This window comes from Bombus impatiens, unplaced genomic scaffold (assembly GCF_000188095.3).
Source record: "Bombus impatiens unplaced genomic scaffold, BIMP_2.2 scf_0526, whole genome shotgun sequence".
Taxonomy (NCBI): domain Eukaryota; kingdom Metazoa; phylum Arthropoda; class Insecta; order Hymenoptera; family Apidae; genus Bombus; species Bombus impatiens.
Genome location: NT_176945.1, coordinates 20,397 through 43,726, shown reverse-complemented (window position 1 = coordinate 43,726; position 23,330 = coordinate 20,397). Strand labels below are relative to the sequence as shown.

At 37.8% G+C, this 23,330-nt stretch overlaps 1 long non-coding RNA gene across 1 annotated transcript; it reads right to left on the bottom strand.

The window, feature by feature from the left end:
• Positions 1-2,772: 2,772 nt before the first annotated feature.
• LOC117151922 lies at positions 2,773-21,426 on the bottom strand. The gene is made up of 3 exons (XR_004462092.1): positions 21,009-21,426; positions 10,189-10,194; positions 2,773-2,782 (listed from the first exon to the last, which is right to left on the bottom strand). It is a non-coding gene; the product is annotated as an uncharacterized LOC117151922 (long non-coding RNA).
• Positions 21,427-23,330: the final 1,904 nt, after the last annotated feature.

Genomic DNA, 23,330 nt, shown 5'->3' with positions numbered 1-23,330 from the left:
GTCAGTCAGTCAGTCGAGCGTATAAGTCTTTGTCTAGCGAATCAGCATAACAATTAGTATCAGTACCGCAGTATCGCGCAATCTCACAACGAATATCATTGTATTCTATATTTTAAAATATCTGTAAATATAATTAATTAAATTAACTCGTCTTGTTATTATCTTAACCAACAACACGTCACACCGTCTACCACAGTTTCTAATAACAAGAAGTTCGTCCTAAAGTCGCGTTATCCAATGCGCATACGTCCATATAAACCATAGAGATATAGAGTGGGCGTGCTGAAAACCTGATATAGCAATGGAAAGAGAACTCTACATAGAGAACTGTGTCCTTGTCTAATAATGCACGCGTATTCGTACAGTAAATATGTAAACGTAACAGCAAGCAACGAGCGACCTCAATGTGCATGCCTGATTAGACCTGCATATAAGGGGCTTATATGCAGCGTTCTCTTTCTATTCCTACATCTGAACCACTTACACGGTAACAGATAACTCGTGCACTCGTTTCTTATATCTGTACGATGGGAAATAAACGAATGGCCTTTTCGTGAACGACGAAACGATTGCGCGACAAATTGTCGTCGCTAGTACCCGCATAGCCTGACATTGTTGACGATCTTCTAGCCCATAAAATTTATCCCGCTTCAACCTATTAACTGCGGAATTTAGTTTCAGAAATCCCTTACAGGATGCGCAGGTAAAACCAAGCAACGATGAGTGTACACTGGTCGAACGCAGAGCAAATGATCGTACTATAAATTTTACGAAAAGAGTAAAGCAAAACGAGGAAGGATTACATTTTTATTCGATAAAAAGTTAACAATTCGTCGTTGGAAAAAGTATATTGTTATTGGAAACTTAAAGTTGCCAAAAAATAATAAAATTGGTAAACAAGAAAAATTGAAGAAGAACAATTTTGAGAAATTCGATTGATTTCAGTGTGATATTGTTCAAAGCAAGGTGGTAGCACGCCTAGTGGCACTTCGCAGGTCGAGCACCAATAACGTGGCTGCTTACGGATTCTATTTTTTGATCAGACGGTATATCTTCGAAGTGGATTCGCTTTTGATGCTGTAGCTGGTATAAAGTTACATCAGCCGGTATAAAACACAGAACAATTCTGGGAATAACCAATATACGTATCAAAGAGAACAATCAAACAACCAAACATTTTTTCATAAAATACATAATAGGTTTACTGAAAGCATAAAGGAAACATACCACTAAATGTCATTTATATTACTTTTTACTAAAATTTTCGATTTTTATAGTAAATGGTAATTTTTTATTTTACACGATCAATATACACGTCAACCGCACCGAAATAAAACTTTGGATTGACGTGTATACACGTCGAACCCAGTTAATTGGTTAATAACTCTAGTTAAATAATCTGGTAACGTGGTTTACCGACGACCAGTTACCACCGTGCTAGTCGACCCGTGAACTTCATTCTGCACTCTTTCTGCCCCGTAACAACGTCTTTCGATAGGGAAAATCGACTGGAACACACGGTATTAGAGAGCAACGTGGAGTGCATTAGTGGACTCAGCCGCAATTCGGAATTGTCGCGACCATTAGGCGGTCAGTCGAGTGGCGGCAACTTCGCGGGACAGCCAGTCTGGTTGCATCACAAGGCGTAAAAGGGCCGCGGTTCCACGGCATGTTCGCACGTATTACGAGTTTCGTAATAATGGCACGCGCGCGTGCAAATTGCGCCAACACCGATGTTTCTCTTTCTTTTTTTCTTCTTCCCTTCTTTCTTCCTTTTTTCTTCCTCCCCTGCTGGAATGGGACTGGGGGAAATTAAACAAGCCTCGTTTACCACGAAACGACCAGCCGAGAAAGAAACTGGGACGCGTAGCTTTGTGTCGCGACGATATTCTTTACCTGGCTGCCTATTCGACGATGGTAAGACAAAAAATCGTTTGTTCTCACGCTCTGACGAAGACTAATTGTCTTTAACGTGTAGGATGATATACGATTGAAGATATTTTCTTCGTCATTGCCACTTTTCGTCCAGTTTCTGTCCGAGTGGAATTCGTATTAATATTTATAATGGCGGGAATTGATACACTATGAATTTCTCTTATCCATCTTGAACTATTTGCCGAGGTAAATCTTGCGTTGCTAGAGACGAATAATATTTTCAGGAGAAATACCGATAGAAATTATTAACCAAACGAGCCATTGTATCGGGTGAAGTTCATTATCTTTTCTCGTAATGTTTCCTATTTTTATAATCTCTGAACGACGCTTAAAACGGTCCATATTCGAGTAACATATTAACTTGAGTCGTTACCATAAAAGATGCAAAGTTTATCCAGGAAGTAGTTGAAACCCGTGTGCGATCTAAATTTTAGCCTCCATTTTTCTTTACCGAACGTGGATTCGCGCTAGAATAGCGGCCGCAATGTTTGCAGTGTTAAATAACATTTCAGTCGGTTGAATTGGCTGTATACACAAGCTGCGCCGAACTCGAGATACAAATGTATCACGTACGAAGCGTGTTTCCTCTCAACTTTTATTTTACCCCGCACGATGTAACTTTAACTTGCTCAAAGGTGCTTCCAGGGAATTTGCAGCACGTGCTGCGTTTTCATGCTTCCGGCAAGAAAATTAATATCCTACTAAAAATTAATTTCCCTGAACATCCGGAGGAGTAATCAAAAATTACGAGACACGGAACGAAAACAACTCTCGTCAAATTTCCTCGTCTTTTAGATAATAATTATCAAATTTGTCTACTTTTTGGATAACAACGCTCGTGTACATTCTGTCCGTTATATAAAACATTTTTATAAAATAATCTTCGTTTTTTCTAGAAAAGAATGCAGACCCGGACAAGGATTATTCTTGCACGAGCCTTTAATCAGCTTTGTTTATAATTTCAGGAAGAGAAATTATCTGAAGACTCGTAACGTTTGCAAACATAAAAAAGTATCTTAGCACTTGATAGTGGGTCTGGTTAACCAGAGCAATGGATAAAGATCGAAAGAAACGATTCTCTGTATCCAGAGAAAATGGGGCGCGGAGATTGCACAATTCAAATCGGTTGTCTACGTAAACAACCCACGTGAAAACCGCCCCAGTAGACAGAAGGTGGAGTAACAATGGCGAATGTGCAACTGTCGCGACTGTTTCATCTTACTTTCGGCCCTCGAGAATCAATGCGAAAGAGATCGGATGAGACGCTTTGTGGAACGCTGGAATAATGAAGCGGAACTTCTTCCGCGGAGGGAAAGATACGACTTTTCGCACTGTTTTTTCCGATTTTTCGTTCCGTTCCTTGACGTAATGAAAGGAAACGAAGAGAACGTACAGTCGGTGAAAGTTGGTCTTCGAGAATTAGTGAGACACGATTCAAAAGCAAAGAAAGACAGCGATTCCAGGCACATAGAACTTAGGTAAAAATTCAAATTTCATTTATAAGATTCAGTCGTATGGTATCCATTCAAAAATCTTTCTTAATATTGTTCTTTAGAAAGTATTTTAGAAAATTGTGTACGATATACGATTTGATAAACAGGTTTTATAAATACGTAATTTCCTACTTTTACTTAATGCACGTATATTACAAAGAACTTTCAACTTTGTACACTGGGAAAATTTGTATAATACGATCGATCAACTTTAAGCTTTTCAAACAAAACATGTAGTTTCAGAAAGGAAACTTATATAGTAGTAATCCGCAATTTTTGCTTGTTATCCGTTAAAATGACGTAAAAAGTGATTTTCATATTAACAATATTGCATTAGCACTGTCACGGTACGTAAATGATTTTTGGAACCTGATATTCGCATGGCTCCTACGAGACATTCTAAATACACATCATTCGCTGTTATTTAATATTTCAATTTACGATCTCGCTACATCAGTTCTGTCAAATATAGCTCTATCAAGTTCGACATTTCATAATAATATTGCGCCGTGTTTTTCTTTGGTATATACGATCGACAAGAATAAAGGAAGAGTAGATACAAATTTGTCAGCGAATAAATTACGATCCGCGTGAATAGAATGTTTGACGAGATAGAAAAAATAAAATTCATCAGGATATAGCGAAATTGAACGGCGTTGAATGAAATTTTCACTCGACTGCCGTGGCGAACGCAATTTCATCAGGTGCCGCCTCAAAGGCTTTCGAAAAATATTAAAATTTATACGGCGATAAGTTTAAAATTTACATACTATTTTGTAACTTCTGCCACGGCCACGGGCACCCCTTATAACTTCGTTTAGCGCCGGAGATGAAACAAGTAATAGACTTGGTGTAGAGGTAATAAAAGTGTACCACGGAATAAAAATTTCAAAATTTTATCTATCTCGCGCCCTTCCCGGGGACAATATCATACTATTATACCGCCATCTAATCTACATGCTTTAACACTGTGATAAGGAACAGGCAATTCATCGGGCGAACGCACAGAGATCAATTCGTCGCCTTAAAATCGTGAGTCAAGAAACATTCAGGATTCGGTAGAAAAGAAAAGAAAATGTTGTTTGTATATCAAGATGTGAATTACAAAGGAGAAATCGTCAGATGGAATAATAAAAATTAATTCAGAAGAAAGTAGGAAGAGAGAAGAACAGGAGAAGAAGGACCAAAGAAGAATAGAGAATAGCTGCATACTTATAGCTTCATATTATATTTTTGTATTTTTAAATTTTACGTTGTTGAAGATTCATATTTTATGTTTCTGTTTGCATTTGTATGTTATTGAGATTTAGACACTGCGAGAATGTACATACACAAGTATGTAAAGGTGTAGAGAACATAAGAGATATATACACATAGCAAGATTGAATTTAAGTTGCAGGTTTTAAGTTTAAATGCTAAGAAATGTTAAGAAGAAATGTTCAGAGAAGCTTGCTAGTTGGAAAGGTAAACCATAAGTGTAAATCAAAGAGAAATATAACTGGAACTCTAACGTGAAGAGGGGAATATTCCATGAAAAATAAACGAAAGAATAAAATAAGTAAATTGGACAAATAAATTCGTAACGTTGAAACCGTGAAAGTAGAAACATTAGACATTCGTTAGAAAGAAATATAATTTACGTATTGAAACTCGAGTTATAATTTATAAAGGAAAATTTATTTAATTCACGATCGTATAAGAAAGTTTGTTCGTAAAAAAGTACTCTTCAATTTTTCTATCACGTTTGAATCTATATGCTTTCGCATCAAACTTTTTACTCAAACTTTCTACTAAAATCAGATTCGTAAACTTTATTTACTTGCATACCTGAAGATCTCGGAATACATGAATAAAACCGTTCGCGAAAATTCTCAAAAAGAATACCCACGATCAATGTAAATTCTCCAAAACACAAGAAAAGAGATTTACTAGAATGGACGAATAGGGGAACCGAGAAGTCCGCAGAGTCCATTCGAAATTCCACGGGCGAACAGATCGAACGAGCGATCTGCGAAGCCATCGACCGAAGGATCGCTCCATAACCCGACCTCTAACCTCCGTGTCTGCATTTATATTTTCGCTGCACTTTCCGCGAACACGGAACCATCCCTTTGTACCGCAACGTCGTTCGATTGCAGCAGACGTACGAAAAGAAACACAGTGGAGAAAACAGAGGAACGATGGGAAAAGTGAATGACCTGGTAGATTCAAAGATTACAATGAAAGGCTTTTAAAAATAAAACTTCAAAAACACAAGGGGTAAACCCACGATATTTATAACAAGCTAATAATATTTGTTTAGTTAGTTCAATTTGATTAACGATAATCTACGCGGTTGACGTTATCAATAATTTTTAAATGTACGAGTCACTGACAGAGAGTTCTGATATGAAATTGTTTGATATCTAAATTGCGGATTTCTACGCACGATAATTATATATATAACATCTATTGTTCTATTTTTATTTCTATCGCATCTATCTATCCTATTTCTTTAACTACGTTCGTAAAAATATAAAAATAACGTTGAAGTTTAAAATTCGTTTTTCTATAAAGAAACGAAGAATACGACTTATGTTTTCAGCTTGTGATCTTCGTAATTAGATAGAGCATAATTTAATGTGATATCAAACTGTCAGGTACAAACTGTCGAAGCGACATTTCGCATGCGCCAACGTTAATACAACACCTAACAAGCGAAGATACGAGGGCAAGAAAGATACGAAAGTTTCTGAAGCACGCAGCGTCGCCATACAGACGACTAGAGGAAGAGACAGAGAGTCATAGAGGGGATGTTGAGACCGGAAAAGGGGTGAATGCGCGGACGGAGGGGTCAGTGGCTGGAAAAAGAGGGCGAGAACCGAACATTCTCGACGTCGTCGTCGTCGTCCGATGAAAAAGTCGTTGGCGGCGCCCGCCGGTCTGGCCAATATTTTACTATCCAACACCAGCCACCCCTGACTACCCCTTCTGCATCCACCCCTCGCACCACCATTATCCGTGCCGTTTCTTTCCCGTGGCGTGGCCAATGGCGGCGAAAAAGAGGAAACGAGTCGAATCCGACCGAATGGGATAGAGAATACCGGAAAGTGTGGTTAGGGGTGGAAAAAGGAGAAAATTCGAGGGAAGGTTGCGCGGAACGCTCGATGAAAACGCCCCCAGATCTTTCGGTTTCTTCTCTCATCGCCGATGATGCAGGATGCACCAGAATGAACTTTTCGTTCGCCACTTCGCTGTCCAATACGAGCAAGTAACACGCTATCTGGTTTTTTGAACAAAAACTGATACTTGTTGGAGGTGATAACACTTATTTTCATGAATTTATCTGTTAGAGGCAGCTAGCATAAATAATTGCAAATTTCCAGATAAGTTTAAAAGAATAGAGTGTTTAGAATCGTCGTTATTCTTTGTACCCTAATTTGTAGATTCGATCGGCATGGCTTCTGAATAATTGAAACGGTAATCCGAATATCACGAAATGAAACTTTTATGTACCGATATCGACTTAAATTTATAACAACGTTCAACTTAATTTCATCACTATCAAGGGTATTTTCTTCTATAGAAAATTTAATTTGAAACGAACCGATAAGGTGAGGCAAATTCAGGGTTGCAACCCTTCGATTAAGTGCTCGAACCTTTGCTTCTCTCCCATTCTCCGTAGTGCCATCAAAGTACATTTTGTTCATCCATCCGGCATTCTCTTCGGACGGGCGGTGCCTGAGTTTCTTAATTCGAATTATTTCCCTGGTGCACCCAAGTGCGCCCATCGCTCGATTATCCGTACGGTCTTCGACAAAACCTGGTCGCTCGCGACTAATCACCCGATCCATCTTCCTTGGCATCTGCGCTCCGAAATAATTTTCCCTGGCTCGCGAATATCCCGAAATACTACTGAATATCATCGATGCGATTTTCATTGTAGACGAATATTATAGAGCTTCGCCAGACTGAAACAATAGCAGAAAGCGTTTGCTTTCAATTAACCCGCATAGCCAGTACACTCCGAGCGCTTCCCTCGTAACGCGTACGCTGGGCTAGTTCGATGGTAATATAAATTAAAACGCCCTTAATCCGTCGATACGACTCCCACTGGGCTCTTCGTTATGGTTCACGAGCTAAGGATTCAGATCAACTTTTTATGATCGCCGAAGGGCTCTTATATTCTGGTCTGTAACGCTGGTTACGATAAAAAATTAACAGAAAAAAGAAACATTTTTGTACGAATAAAATACACGGGATGGGACAGGAACTACTTCGACAAATTAATAACTCTAGTAAAAAAGTTTGGGTAAATAAATATAGTTCGAAGAGGGTACACTGTATACGTACTTAATAATTAATTTGTACTCGCCTGTATTTTTAGAAATTTTTAAGGCATCTTCGATCTTTCTCAAAACGAAAGTCAACTTCTTGCGCAATGTCGTAGATACAGCGAGGAAAAGATCGCGTTTCGGAGATCCGAAAATTTAGAAGATCGAAAACCTGAAAGTTGGAGGATTTGAAATCGCGAAGCTTTGGAAGTTGGCAAACATTTTAAAAACTTGGATACTTGGAAATATGGATATTTGAAAATGTATATATGCGAAAGTTTGGACATTTAAGAATGCAGAAACATGGCATTAATGGAACGTTAGCTCTCAATGTATTAAGCAAAGTTTATGAAGTGCATCCTTGCGGCTCGGGGAAATTCACAACCGACTGGACAACTTGATATTTCGCGTTTCAACTTCCCTTCCGTGGGACCCGTGGAAAATTCGACGTGACCGGTCCTTTCACGATGGCTCCTCCGGCAGTTTTCCAAAATTAATCAATCGCGATCGATCGCGACCGCCCACGACGAATTTCCGATACTGCCCGGTGAACGTGACCCAAATTCCTGATAATTCAATATACCCGCGTACATCCTCAATATATGTCTGTGCATCGGCCCGGACACGCTGCACCGTGTACACCGTTCACGTACTCCCTTCCTTATCGATTGCCTGTTTCGAGAATTTGCCCGATTGCACGCCAAGATTATTGCCTGGAGTTTTCATCGCAAACAGTCAGCGACTGTGTATATGGTATATGGAAGTGGAAGTTATGCGAATTCTAAGATTTCGTAACAATTTTATGGGAGGGATTAAAACGAATAACATATCAAAAAAAAAAAAAATATAATCCGAAGAGAAAAAATAGTTGTTACATACTTTATAACATATTGTATAAAAACAATGGATAAAGTGTTGTATAAAAATTACTGTATAATAATAATAATAAGATTCTGTAAAATATCGTATAAAAATCATACAAATTCCTATATTCTATGATTCCTGCTATATCTATGGACAATTATCCATCTACTATTTATTTTCGAAATTTTTATTTATTTCTTGTTTTCCACCCATGAAATTATAGGATCCTAAGATTTTCTAGAAAACTGTTAATATATCATTCTTCAACGAACCTAGACTCTGAAATCTGATACTTTCTCTAATTATGGATTCTCTAGCGTGAGAATTCACCAGCCTGCATGCTAATTATCAACCACATTTTTCCGTTGTAAACTAGAAACTTTCTTAAATCCTCCTTTTTGCTTCAACTTTTTGCCTAGAGCCTTCCACGTAATTAAGAACCACCACAAGTCACAATATTTTAATTCAAACGTTTTCAAATTTCTAATTCTTCAGAATATTAAAGAAATATCAAACGAACGAATATCTAAACTATCATCGACTTCAGACTATCAACCAGAATTCTAATTTCTTGGTATAAAATTATTTAAATATTACATAAGTAAGCAAACCTAGAGTATCAAACTTCTCTCGTTTCTAAACCATCGCTGATATTTTCGCGTACATTATCCGGAATCAAAGCAGCATCCAAGGCCATCGATTATCTAACGTTTCGATCGTTACATACAAGGCTCAACCAAGGATAACACGAAAGGTATCACGATTCGAGGAGATTCTTTGGTTTGGCGTGGGTGTCGAAGATATTTACAGGTGCGTGTCCACCTGCGTGTTCACGGAGGTAGTCACGCTATCACAAGGAAGGGGAGTACTTATCACGTTCTGGGCTGGTTCGTTGGTTACCATCAACGCGTCGACCATGTTACAATTTTATCGCGGATTATATTCTCTAATGAGGAAGGCGGTCCTTTTATGCCCCTCTTTTACGCACCGTTCTGTCACGCGACAACCCCTGCAAACCAACCCCGGCTGCTTTTTTAAAAACCGGCTCGTTATTTTCTTGCGGAAATTTAACAACGTCCTCTAACCACTGCTGGGACTTCGCCGTGTATTTCACAAGTTTCGTACACGCTTCGCTATTAAGCGATTCTGAGACAGTTCTAGTACCGGTGATATTAATTTCTTTTTCTTTTCTATCGGGTTAAGCGATTAAGGGTGAAGCAGTGAAATAATGCGTGAAAGTTGTGGTCACGCTATGTTATAGAACGAATTATGTGTAATGGAAATTTTATACGTATATAATTAGCGAAGATTTGGAAATTAGAAAATTCGTAAGATATAAGTATTTAGGTAGTTTGATTCTTAAAAATTCGGAAATTTCAATATTGAAGAATTTGAGTTTCTGGTTGTTCGAATATTTAAAAATTTGAACACTCGAAAATTCAGGAACATGGGATTAATGGAGCGTTAGCTCTTAATGTATTATAAACAAAGATTTATAACTTTAATTTACGTATTTGCCAGATGCAACTCCGCTGTCTTATTGTATATGGTATTTATGAAAGTTCATGCACGTGTTACGAAACTACAAGCTGCAGAAGTTACACCATTTGTCTGATAAGCTGCGCTAAATTGAATAAACAAGAGAAACTTATCTGTACAGATACAGATACGATTGTATTCGATACGAAAGAGATAGGTGGCAAGGAAATAAAATCATAACCTACGGAAATATACAGTTCAGATTTTTATATAACGATGTAATCGATTTCACGTGATCTCGTGATGCTTGAGATCGATCTGCAACAAGTTCCTGTCTATACTTTCAGTGGTTCGTCGACGACATCGGAAAGGATGGCAAAGATTTACCAAAGCTCAACGTGAGAGTGCCTACAAGCGTTACAACGTCTATCGAAGTTCCCGTCCTAACAAATTCCAAGCCTGGAGTTCGCTCCTTCGTTAGAACTTCCTTTTACTCTTCAACAAGTACAAGCAGTTCCACGAGTTCTAGCAGCCAGTCAACAATATTTTCAAACTTTTTCCTTCCTAACTCCAGTAAATTAATCCACGATTATTCCCCTCAATTTCATTTTGTACCACTAACCATTCCCGTGACATTCTCTAAGACTAAGTTCGACAACTTAACCGAACTCAGTTTATTCGCTTATTGTCAAAGAATAAGAAATACAACGATCAAAGTAACGTCGTTCCGAGTTTCAATTTCTAATCGAGAAAACTCGAGAATATTAGAAATAATAATCATCGGATCACGATCATTTTCCTATACCTCTGAGGATACGTTAACTACAAATCGTTTCATTTTGCTGTTTTCCACGATGTCGTCGCGACGAAAGCATACCGGCAAGATTCCGCGAAAAGTTCTCTCTACGATGATCCTGCGTGGCAACATTTTCCGCAACAATCTTCGTTTCCAGAACGTTCGAGTTATGTGCTCCGTGTTTTTCATGCCTTCCTTTCATCCCCTTTCTTCGAGAAACGATCGCGCCTTCTTAGGCAAATACTAGACTATATTACAACATGCATACTATAATATGTCTTTGATACGAAAAATTCAATCAGTTTTTCTTTGATCTTCTACGGTGCTGGCTCGAACAACACGGAGGGGTTAGGGACGCCGACTGTCCGCATAGATGGAAATCCGCATAGTTGAGAACATCCTCCCTCATCCGTCACAGAAGACCGAAGTACATATCTACATATACATATGTATTCTTCCATTGCTTGAACATATATTTATACACATATATAATATATACATACATACGTACATACCAATACGTACACATACCTTACATATTTTTTTATTGTCGATATGGAGAAGAAAAAAATGGAATTCTACTGTTCGAAGGTTTAGAGATATCAAATCTCGTACGTAGCATATTAAATGGTCAGTCGATTACGTTGAAATATTTCAGAGACAAGAGAAATATTACGACACTTATCGTTAGACGTAAATTGTGAATTGCGACTATATGAGAACATTTCGCTTTTCTAAATGACATATCGGTCTCTTGAGCTATTGAAATTATTATTATACACTCGAACAAAGTATCTTAATAATTGATCAATTTTACTATAAAAAATAATTTGACCGCCGGGGTTGCAAACAGCTTTCTTTTCCTTCCATAACGTTCAAAAACCGTGTTAGTTAGCTGATTGGATATTTAACGATTGGTTAGATCCTTTCTTTTTCATGATCCCGGATATTTTCTTGCCAAGTTTATTGGTTTCTCCTTAGCGAACAAAATACACCGGCTTATTGCGAATAAGAAGCGTCCCGAGATCCTATCGAGCACTGATTCCGCAGCATTCGAGATTACATACTATGAATAGAACGTTTCAGGTAAGACGGCTCCCCTGTACTTTCACGATATTGGAAAGCTGATCCCGCAAGACGATATCACTGAACGTTTAAAATTCACAATCAGACGCTGGCGATCTTTTTGTCAAGTCTTGTGCTAAAGCTACCGGTAACGCAAATCAAATTCCTCTTTTCTGATAAAAATCCATATCTCTCGAAATATTCCTGATACTATTTAATCCCTCAGCGTATATCAATGCAGGTAAAGGTTATTCGATTCATTTCAACGTCTTAAAATCCAATCTTCAACTCTGCGTAGGATAATCGAACTTAGTCGTATATGAGCTTTTCATAATCATTTCTATCGTTTATCGTTTTTATCGCGTCAAACGTAAAACAACGTTTTAACGTCTTCTGAAGGAAGATAGTCAAAAGATAAGCGCATTAATTCGGCGCGGTTGATGGTTAAAAACACCGAAAATTCAAGATGGAATGTTCGATATTAAATCGAAGATCATACCTTTGCACGGTATAAACTTCGATTGATGAAGGTCTTCACAGAACAATGGTTCATAAAAGCTTGCACAATGGAATATACAAATTGACGTTGATTTCCATGACAAAAGAAATTCTCACTTTTGTTCCCTTATACGATAGAAGTTTCTGTAATATCGGACTATCACGTTCGTATTAAATTCCTGGATGTATTAAATTTTTCCATCTCGTCTTCAATTTAGTCTTCAATTTATAAATTATTGGATTGGCAACTAAATGATTGCAGATTTTGTCATTAGGTGGTCATTGACAAAATACGCAATCACTCAGTTGCCAACCCAATAAAAGCGATGTAATCGTGTTAATAATAATATTTTCGTAATTATTGTCACGATAAAAGTTTTATCAGGCGTGTGAAGATTGTTTGCACCGAGTGATAAAAATTAAAATTGCAAAAATGCACGATACAAAATATCCAAAGTATAATACCTGCTACAATATTGAGATTCCATTTGTTCAATCAAGTTTATAAAAATACCGATGAAATCACATGTCTGATACCCAAAAACCACAGAAATCGGTGTCTTCGTCGAACAAATCTTTGGAAAATTAGAAAAGCATCGGTCTAGCGACGATACGGATCGCGAAGACAAAGAAACCGGGTGAAACTTCGACATCGGAAGTACCAGCGGCAATTTAAGGGTTGTCGGCCCGTTGAAGAGCCACGCGGCGAATAAAAGCAACCACGTGCACCTGACACCTTCGAGATTCCCTCGACTTACCGTACCACCGCGAACTCCTCTCTCCGTCTCTCTCTTGAGGTTTCAAGGATTTACCTAGTACGGAGATGGTTTACGGATTTCGCCAAGCTACCTAAGGATCCGATAATCTCCGGCGATCTCGAGTGAATGGGAATTTAGCGAGATGTTGGATCGCTGCTTCATTTTACAGAACAATGGTGCTTAGATCTTGTTTTTTATTCAGGAAATTCGGACGAGAGTTAGGTTGCATTAGGTTAATCCCCAACTACAGATATCTGGATTTTTAACATATTTTATTTATATTACCTTTGTGTACCGTAACGATACGATATTTTTACAATACGATTTTTATTGTATATATTATATAAATATATATAAATTAAAATTATAAAAATTAAATATTGGAATATTTCGGCTAATTTTAAACAGTCTATACTTGTGAAACTTTCAAAAACCATAGAACATCATGTAGCTTAAAAGTTACGTACTTTTGTACGTATACTTGTATGTCTTGACTCTCGTTTTATTTAGCTGATGTTATACGTTATATTATATAGAGAAAAATTTTCTAGTCGCTTTTATATTTAGTGGTTACATGCCTGCTCACCCATTTATTCCTGAATAGTTTTTGCGGGTACTCGGTTCCTTTAAAGTCTGTGCGAAAAACAAATTTGCAATATCACCGGTACACGGAGCAAGAAGTGACCTATGAATATGTCTATTTGGCCCGTTCGCGGTTACACGAGGCCATAAAGTAGACGTTGAATACGATGTCGAGTAAAAATTCCTCCAATAAAATAACCAAAAAAGCAGCTTTTCTGACTAAAATACTCGAACAGGCATAAAGAACTCCCAAGTGCATAAATTCCATGCATGTGAAACGAGAGGACGTTATGCACTTTTCAAAGAAACTAGCACTGTGTGTACGTGTGTGCGTACATCTCTCTGTGTGCAGATATTCTTTGCGCTTCCTAAAAAAAGGCCAACGTAAAATGCTCAATTTTTCGAGGCAATGATCATCATTAAATACAGATTTTTATTAATATTGATTTAATAGAAATTTAATTTATGCTTAATCGTGTACATTTTTTCTTTTTACATTGACAATTATATTTTGGATAGGAAATCAATTTATTCTAGTAGGATAATTTTTTCGAATTTCTTCGTTGATCGATGCTCTTTAATAATTTCTTCAAAAGTTACGACGTTGCAATTTTGCTAGTACTTTTCTAAAAATCGTTTCTATTTTTGTTTCTGGCCAGGAAAAAGTAGTCGTGGGAAACCTAGCGTTCGAAAACTGGTTCCACATTTTTGGTTCTTCATGGGCTCGTCTACAAATAAAGAAACGTTCTACAACTCCTAATCCTCTTTCTACTTCTCGTAATCTCCCGATCGGAAAGAATCTCTTTCCAATGGAAACATTCCCAGGAAACAGACCGATCCTAACTTCCACTCTCTTGAAACTACAAATTCGATAAAAAAGAAAAAAAAAAAAGACGAGCTTCATAGGAAACGACACGAAAATTACGCGAAGATCCAGCGAAATTTTGTAATATTTATTTCGTTGAATGTAAGAATCTCTGAAACGTTATTCGTAAGTTTCATATACAAGGAAACACGCGCCACGAAAACATTGGTGCGAGTTCAACGAGCGTGATCGAATTAAGAAGACATCAAAGACGAGGATCTCATTTTGAAAACGCTAAAGTCGCTCCTCTTACGCACTCAAATAACTCTACAAATCATCGTATCTTCTCAAAACGAGGGAAACCTCGAAAAATAGTAAAACGTTCAAAGTAATGCCAGTGTAAAGTACAAGATCGCCCTTCGCTTCTTCCATATATATCTCGAGTAATTTAAGTAAATATCATCAAGGTAGCTTAGGGAAAATACAGAAAATTAAAGAGAAGCTAATATAGAAATGAGAAAATCTTTCTTCAGCGACGCAATAACATCATACGTTCCTTGAGAAATGTTTGAAAAGGGCTCCTTATCAACGATCTTATTCGTAACGCGGTACAAATAATAACAATAAATATCTAAACTAGAAAATTCAAAAGAAGAATCGGTACGTAAATGGAAATATATTTTTCCCTGAGAATTTTTAAAAACAGACAACGATAGACGGAAACACCCATTCCTAACATCCTTAACGTACCGATAATAAATCAAATCGAAACTTAAGACAAAATTACTCCAAACGAGAAATGCTTCTCCCTGAGAATTTTTAAAGTAAAAACGAAGAACAATCGGTTGATAAGATACATCTAACACGCTACTAATCAGAAAGAAATGAAAGAGAAAATCTTTTCTCTGAAAATTACAAAAAAAAAAAAAAAAAAAGAAACAGTCGACAGAAGAATCCTTTTCTTAACAAAAATTACAACGCGTTATAATGATAAGCATAGTAAAAAATTAAAGCGAAGATATACTAAGTAAGTAAACCTTCTGTTCGCGACACAGCAAAATTTTTACCCTAAGAGATTTTAAAAACGGAAAGCAATCGACAGAGGGGCCCATTTCAGCGAAAATTATTCATAACCTCGGTAATAACAAGTTAAGCGACTGGAGTTGTGGTTAAGCGAAGATCTTGAAATATGCAGGGCGTGGACATGGCCTAGCAAATGCGCGAACCGTTGCGGCAAACAAAAGCGATAATTGAAAACGCGTGGACACGGGGGATAATTAAAGGATGACAGACGGCTGAGTCATTTGATGATACCCACGCGGGATAGAAGAACGCGCGTGAGAACGAATCGCGGATTACGACACTCGACCGAGGCTTTAACGGCTATTAAAAACGAACTTCGGAGAAAGGATTATGGGCTGGATTACCAGCATCTCTCTAGTATAAATACTGACCTAGATACAGTGTAGTGTTCGCTTGATATTTTTCGAAAAATCGCGAGCTAACGAGATCGATTAGAAACAATGGGATTCTTCGTGTCTCTAGCGACGTTGGGTTATGAAATGTAAGGTTTATTCGCGTTTAAACTGCTAATAGATTTAAGGAGAATATTCGCGTTGTGATTTCTTGTACCTCTGGCTCATGTTCGCATTTCTTAAAAAATTGTCTAGCTTTATTAATAATTGAGAAAACGTTTTAAGTTGTTTCTTGAAGTTTTTTCGTTTTTTATGGATTCTCTATGGTCGTGTCTCGAGTTTTAATGAAAACATATCTGATAAATGCAGAGAAACCTTCGGAGATCTTAAGAAGGCGAAGCTAAATTTAAAACTGACTACTAAGGATTCCAACTGCGTCTCGTAAGTAGAATCTACATTAATAAACAACGTTGCCTGTTTAAACATCTTCTGCAATCCTACGGTCGTTTCAAGTACATGCAATTCTAAAGATTCTCGATTTCTTATCAAAATACTATCGTCAAAGATATTGCATGCTACGTAAAAAATAGAAATATAACGCTTTAACTTTTTTTATTCTTAAGTGAAAGTACTTCTCGTTGAAGCATACTGTTATCAAAGGAAAGTTTCAGCAATTGAAAATAACATTTTAATGATATTCATTAAAAACTACACAAACGAGAGTGAAACAAGGTCATGGCGATCTAGATCTCACGAATACTAAACGTCGACGGGAGTAATCTGATTAACACGTATGAAACACCTATATACGTACACAAGGAATAGGCGGCGTTTTAGTTTCTCGTCGTTGTGTCAGGGAATTTAAATAGAACCGATAATTGACCCGATGTTAGGGCACGAAAAATATCCAAGATAAAATGGCCAGTGGCTAATTAATTTAAGAAAACGGCTACGAGAAGTTGGCGACAAATAAAGCAATACAAATGCAAATCATCTAGGAAGAGGGTGAGAGAGAGAGACGTGATAGCACATCCAGATTGCTCGAAATATTTTTCACAGATTGAACCTATACTCGTTGTTTTTTATGCACTTTTTCTGTTTCGTTTTTTATTTCTTCTCTTTTCTGTTTTTTGTATTCTTTTTTTCTTTTTTTTTTTTTTTTAATTTCCACGGCCGAAAACCTCTTTTTCCGCCACACGAACGCCCCGAGACGAAATAAATCCGACGACCTACATAAAACAAAATCTCGTTCGGCCCGATAGTGACTCATTGCAGCTTCGCGTGGAAAGAAAATAAAAAGGAAATTAGAGAAAGGAGGAATGAATAAATAAATAAATGAATAAATAAATAAAGTTAATGAAACGAGTGTATCAAATCACAGATACAACGCCTGTTCCCTGGTTAACGAGCTATAATTTTGAGAAAGAGAATCAGCAGTCCTGCCCGGCGATCGCATTCCATCAATTCGTTTATCATTTTCCACATACCGAGAGATACGCATAGAAAATCTTAATTTTTGGCTAATCCTTCTTCGGTCAACTCTTCGGTTCTAACTCCTTTACCATTTGGTCGTAAAAAGGAACGTAAACCTTTCGAAAGCAGGTGACAGAGATCCACGATGTTTTTCGAAAAACAGAGAATAATATTAGTTTGAGACTCTTAGATTAGTTTAACTTAATTAATATTACTCTGCGTGACTCTCTTTAATTGGGATTATATATTATTTAAATATTAAGAAGGTGATAAAATCAAGTAAAAAGTTCCAACAAGTAGAATTGGTTTGCCGTGTAATGAACTCTACAACTGCTCTTGTACAAAACACAGAAAATCTAACTTATCGTGTTTTTCACTCGTGATCTACGTATAACACAAATCATTGTTCTACGTTGAATAATAAATTTAGAAAAAGAAAGAATAAAAGCTTAGTAAAAGCGTGTTACAAAAAGTTCATATTTAGAAGCATTTAACTACGTAACTTCACTGGGAAACTCGGATTTTATGTAGCCGGAGTTAGATTATAGTTGGAATAAAGTATGAGAAGTACACAGCGTTCAGCACAATATCCCTGCAGGCTTCTAAAACCGTGCACCTTACACATTTCGCACATAACCACATAGCCTACTCCCTACTCATATGCAAATCAATAATCCTGTCAACTCATACGCGCAAAAAGTAACTGCAAACCCTATCAATCCACCTTTCATCCACTCCGTACAATCTCCTCTATCATACGCCATACACTCTAACCCATTCCAAACCGATGACACAATAAGTAAGTAGGTACATCACATATTGTCTAATGCAAACGATGACGCATACGTTTCTTAGGAATAAATCGACATTAACGTCCGAGGAACTGTCCAAGAGATGACATTATAAATACAAACAGGAGGTAATAGAGAAATGTTTGTAAAAATGAAAATAACAATTGATTTGATGTTAACTCATTCGAAGATCTAATACGAGCTAATTAGAGCTATATTTTTATTAATTTCTCGATTTTGCACTTTCTGAAGATAGACGATTTTATGAATAGAAAGACTTGTTTGTCAATAAAAAAGTGGAATATTTCTCAGCAACTATATACCTTGTGTCTAATAATCAAATTCTACATATTACCACGTGAAACGTTTCAACTTTACGCTCATACGGCAAATATTCAAATTTCTCAAAGATCGTAACTAAAAAAAAATACCTAATCTGTCCTATCTAACGACGAATAAGAAATGGAGAATTCTGTCAAAAGAGGCGCGATACGATAATAACTCTGCTGCTCAGATATCCAAATCCTCCGAGTATTAATAACGTCGTAAGTAGGAAAAGAAAAGAAGTAGCGAATTTTCTCTAAATTGCCATTGCTGTCGCGTAAATCTCTATCATAGATCGTCCTACCTAACCTACTTGACCAGCGTGGTATTGAAAAACACTCCAGAATGAACAAATATAGTTGAAATTGTCCAAAAAGATCGGCCGAATTTTCTAGTAAGAGCTTGGCCTCGAACGAGCTGATCTTCCTAGCCGATCGTCGAAATGGAATTAAAGAACGAAGCAAGAAGCAGACAAACAAGCCTTTAAAAAACGAGATCAGAGAGAATGCGCGCAAACCAAGAAGGATCGTGTTCGCCACGCCTTCCCCGGAGCAGTTTCGCGCAGCCATAAACAATAAGCTCGCGAAGCGATCGGCAAAGCCGGATTGCAAGGTGAATGGATGTGACACCGAAGGAGGAGAGTTGGCAAATGCTGCCAAAGGTGTCGGTCGGCATTCCTCGCGTTCCTGCCACCTGCAACGTTCGAGCCGATTTGCTCCACCTGTCTTTGCTGCATTGCACCAGAACGCAATGCACACAAAGCCCTGGCTTTCATAGTCGATGATCGTCCAACGGGTTTACGATTTCTCCTGACGCATACGAGACTCGCTGTACTCGCGGAAAAGCCAAGTGCTGAGTACCCGCGAGCTGAAATTTTTTAATCCCATGGTCGTCGATGGAAATACGTGGAACCGAGCGTGTAACCGGCGAGATATTTTTTGCAGGAGGCGAGAAATTTGGAGCGAATGTACGGGCTTATAGGATTAGGGTAATTTTGAAGGTTTAACTTCTGAAGAGATGGTTTTCGGCTATTTAATACTCTGAAGGGTGGATTTTCCAGTGCTTGGTATACCGAAGATCTTCAGATTTACAGATAACAGATTTCCGATGTTTGGAAATTTCGTATTCTAAAGAGTTTTGGCTGCCCGTAAACAGCAAAGTAGGTTCTCCGATATTTCGTATCTTAAGAAAAATGTAAGTTTCTAAATAATTATATTTTCTATGCCGAGCACTGTGAAAGGTAAGCGTCTGGAAGTTTAGAAATAACAGCACATAGAAAGTATGTAAATGAAGAAACGAAAAAGGTTAGAGGTTAGAAAGTGCGTGTAAACGATAGTAACAGAAGGTTTGAGAATAAAGTTTGAATAGGGAACGATTCTCGAATCGATCGCTATTGTGTCGACGATAAAACGTTTCGTGTCAACTTGTTCGATGTAACGTTTTAAACGCTTCGAGTACTGTCAGATTTCATTTTACAGGACACGAATTGTAAAATGGCCAACGGAATCCTCCATCTGACATCAATCAATGATATCGTTCTTTTTTATTATCCTTCACGTGTACATCTCTGCTTAAATCAATCGTTCAACCCACTGTGTTAACTAATTTAAAAAAAAGAACTAAATTCACGCACAGCTTGTTGCCATAATAAAATCGAGTCATATTTGAGTCACCAATTACGTGGAAAACACAACATAGTCGCAAAATACAAACTCCATGCGAACATTTCATTACCAAAGTAGCAAGCAGTTAACTCTAATACGCAGACACGCGTAGAAGATCATAAAGCCAAGGAGTAAAACCTCAACCCCAAACAAAATTCTAAATCCTTTCAACCCTCCGTAACAACAAACGAAATTATCTGAATTAACATCCAAGAAGCAAGAACCGTGAGAGAATAAAGCACGCAAACGCATAAACCACCGAAGACTGCGCTATACTCCTTTGCAGTCCCCGAGAGACAAACTACAGGTAGCAAAACTTAAGTCACAAGCGTGGTTTGCTTGCGACTTCCGGTGGATGCCGCGGCCAATTACCGTGCACCGGTGGCAAGAAAATTGTATAGAAACGAAATTCTCCGAGATATTTCGTAGCATTCGGCGCCACTTTATCCCTCGCTAAGGGGTTTATAAAAGCTTTCATGGTAGTTACATCTCGCGCAAGTTTAGTAATCGCGACCTTTAACTCTTTCACTATGGATACATCCTCATAGATCGTTTATTTCAAACAATTGTTATATAACAACAATAGCCGAAAACAACAACTAGGATTCTTACACGCTTATAGAACAATTTGAAGATGCTAGAATACACAGAACGCACATAATATGCACAATTACCTATATAAAACATACGAAATATTTCACCCTTCGCGATTGTTGCGAATTATCGACTAAAGAGCAACCGGTCAGGTCAAACCGATCGGTCGATATCGCGTATCTCGAATGACTTAACGCTCAAGGTGGAGGAGGTTTAATAGATCGAGTGTTGAAGTAATCCAGCATTGTATCTGCACTTATTGTATAACGTAAAGTGTGATGTTATGCACGACGGTGGTAAGATCTTGTTGGGAGTGAAGTATCTCACCGGTACGATGTCTGATGATGAATTGTCCTCCTACGTTGCTGATTCTCTCTACCAACCAACGTTGGATTTCGCTTGCCTCTCGTGCCCTTCCGACTAGTCCTTTCCCGGGGTTTTATACCTGACCTCGGAGTCATTAGGTTTACAGCTCGGGGAGAACATATAATTCGGAATTTCCTAAAGAAGGGAATGGGCCTGTTCGTGCCATAAACGGACGGTCACTCAAAATTCCGAACAGCGATATTTAATAGACGAAAGAAATCTCTATTTAAATTCCGTTAATTATTACGCCATTTAATGTATATTAATGTATCAATTTAATGTAATCAATCTAAAGATAACAATGTTCGTTATACGCCAAGAATTAATAGTCAGTATGTACCTTTAAAACGTTTAATTCTGAAACACGTTTTTAGAACGACGTTCATTTGAAAGATGCGTATAGAAAATCAAAAACTCGAAGATAGAAAGCACGTAAATATGATAAACTAATGGCTTAGAACTAACTATCCCTAACGCTTCAACAGAGTCGAAAACGAAGATCTCGCGCTTCTCTAGCCGCTTGATTCCCTTCGTGAATAAATTCGACTTTATGAACACCTTGGTACGCGTAACGGAACGACCTATAAAGGGCGTATTCACGTTTTCAAAGAGCGTGTGTGTTCGTCATAAATACCCAGCAGAACCGGTATTCGAATTACGCGGATGCGAGGATGCGGCCGCGATGCTTCGAAATTTATGAAAAGCGTATTGAGTTTTTAAAGCGTTCTTAATGACCCTTTTACTCCTGTAAAACTGTCGGACTATCCTCTACCACCGTTCTAATTTTTCCTCTTCCTTTCTTTTTCTTTCATTTTTTTTTTTTTTTTCTTTTTTTCCTTACTTTGACTCTCTTTTTTTGTCTTCGTTGGAGTACGCTTTGCTCTTATCTGGAGTAAAGCAAATGAAACAACGAAGCGTCTGGATGCTGACCCTCGGAATTTTACGTCAAGCAGAGATTAGCGACTAGTCAATGGGAAAAGGGAAAAGGCCGTTTTCTAGGCTCGAGATAGTCGTGAAAAGTGGTCGGACATTTGGAGTGCTGGAAGAGATATGTCAAAGATCGTTGTTTGAATATACGAATAATCTAATCTACACCTTACTTGATATTTTTGGTGGCTGTTAAACGTGATGATTTACTGCTAAATGAACGGTACCTTCAGAAGTTAAAATAACGCAATTAAAATTCTAATTTTCACTTCAATAAAATTTTATCTCGCATCATAATGATCTTCAATCCTCTATATATATATATAACTATCGTTTCAAAAATGTTGATCCGGCATGGAAAAATAAAAATTTCAACTAAAATCAAATTCCACCGCAGAAACACAGTTCTCCTTTGTCGCGTCCAACGATAATCCACGTGCACAATGAAATATTACATAACTAGATAAAATGATCGATCTTTGAATTTTATTTTGATTACCTAACATTTAACTGTTCCTACTTAATTAAAGGAATAAATCCGTGAAGATAAAACATAACGTTTAACTAGATTAGTCAATTACAAAGATACATAAATCCATAAAAACTACTTCGCTTCTCTAATTTGTGACTACGTGAAACAAGAATAAATAGGAAACTACAGGGTCCTCGAACCGCGCGATGATAACCTAACGCATAGTATAGCCATTCAGATTTCAAATAGCAGACAACCGAGAGGGGTTGTAAAGGAAAAGGGGCTTGGAACACGAAACACACTCGGTCGAGTAGCTTCCAGGACAAAGGAGATAATCGAGTGATCTCGAGTGGGTCCGTGACTATACAGGGAGAGACAGAAGCGCGGAAAACATGCGAGAAATGTATGCGTTGCAACGAGAACTCGCGTGACAAAGTCGAACACCGGGGGTTGCTGCGCAGGGTGGAAATATCCACGGACAGGAACGTTTCAATCTCTCCAACGTTGTTCGGCCGTGAAAGTTCAAGGTTCGCGGCTGAATAAACGTGCAAATAACAGTAATTATGGAAATCGTGGCCGGGGAAGATTATACGATGGAATTATCTTCTTCTTTCATCTGGATGGAACGCGCTATCAATTTTAGTAGTCGTAGAGATGTTGAACTTTCGGTAGATATTTTGAGTGTCGAGGAAATTATACAACGAGGGAAAATATGG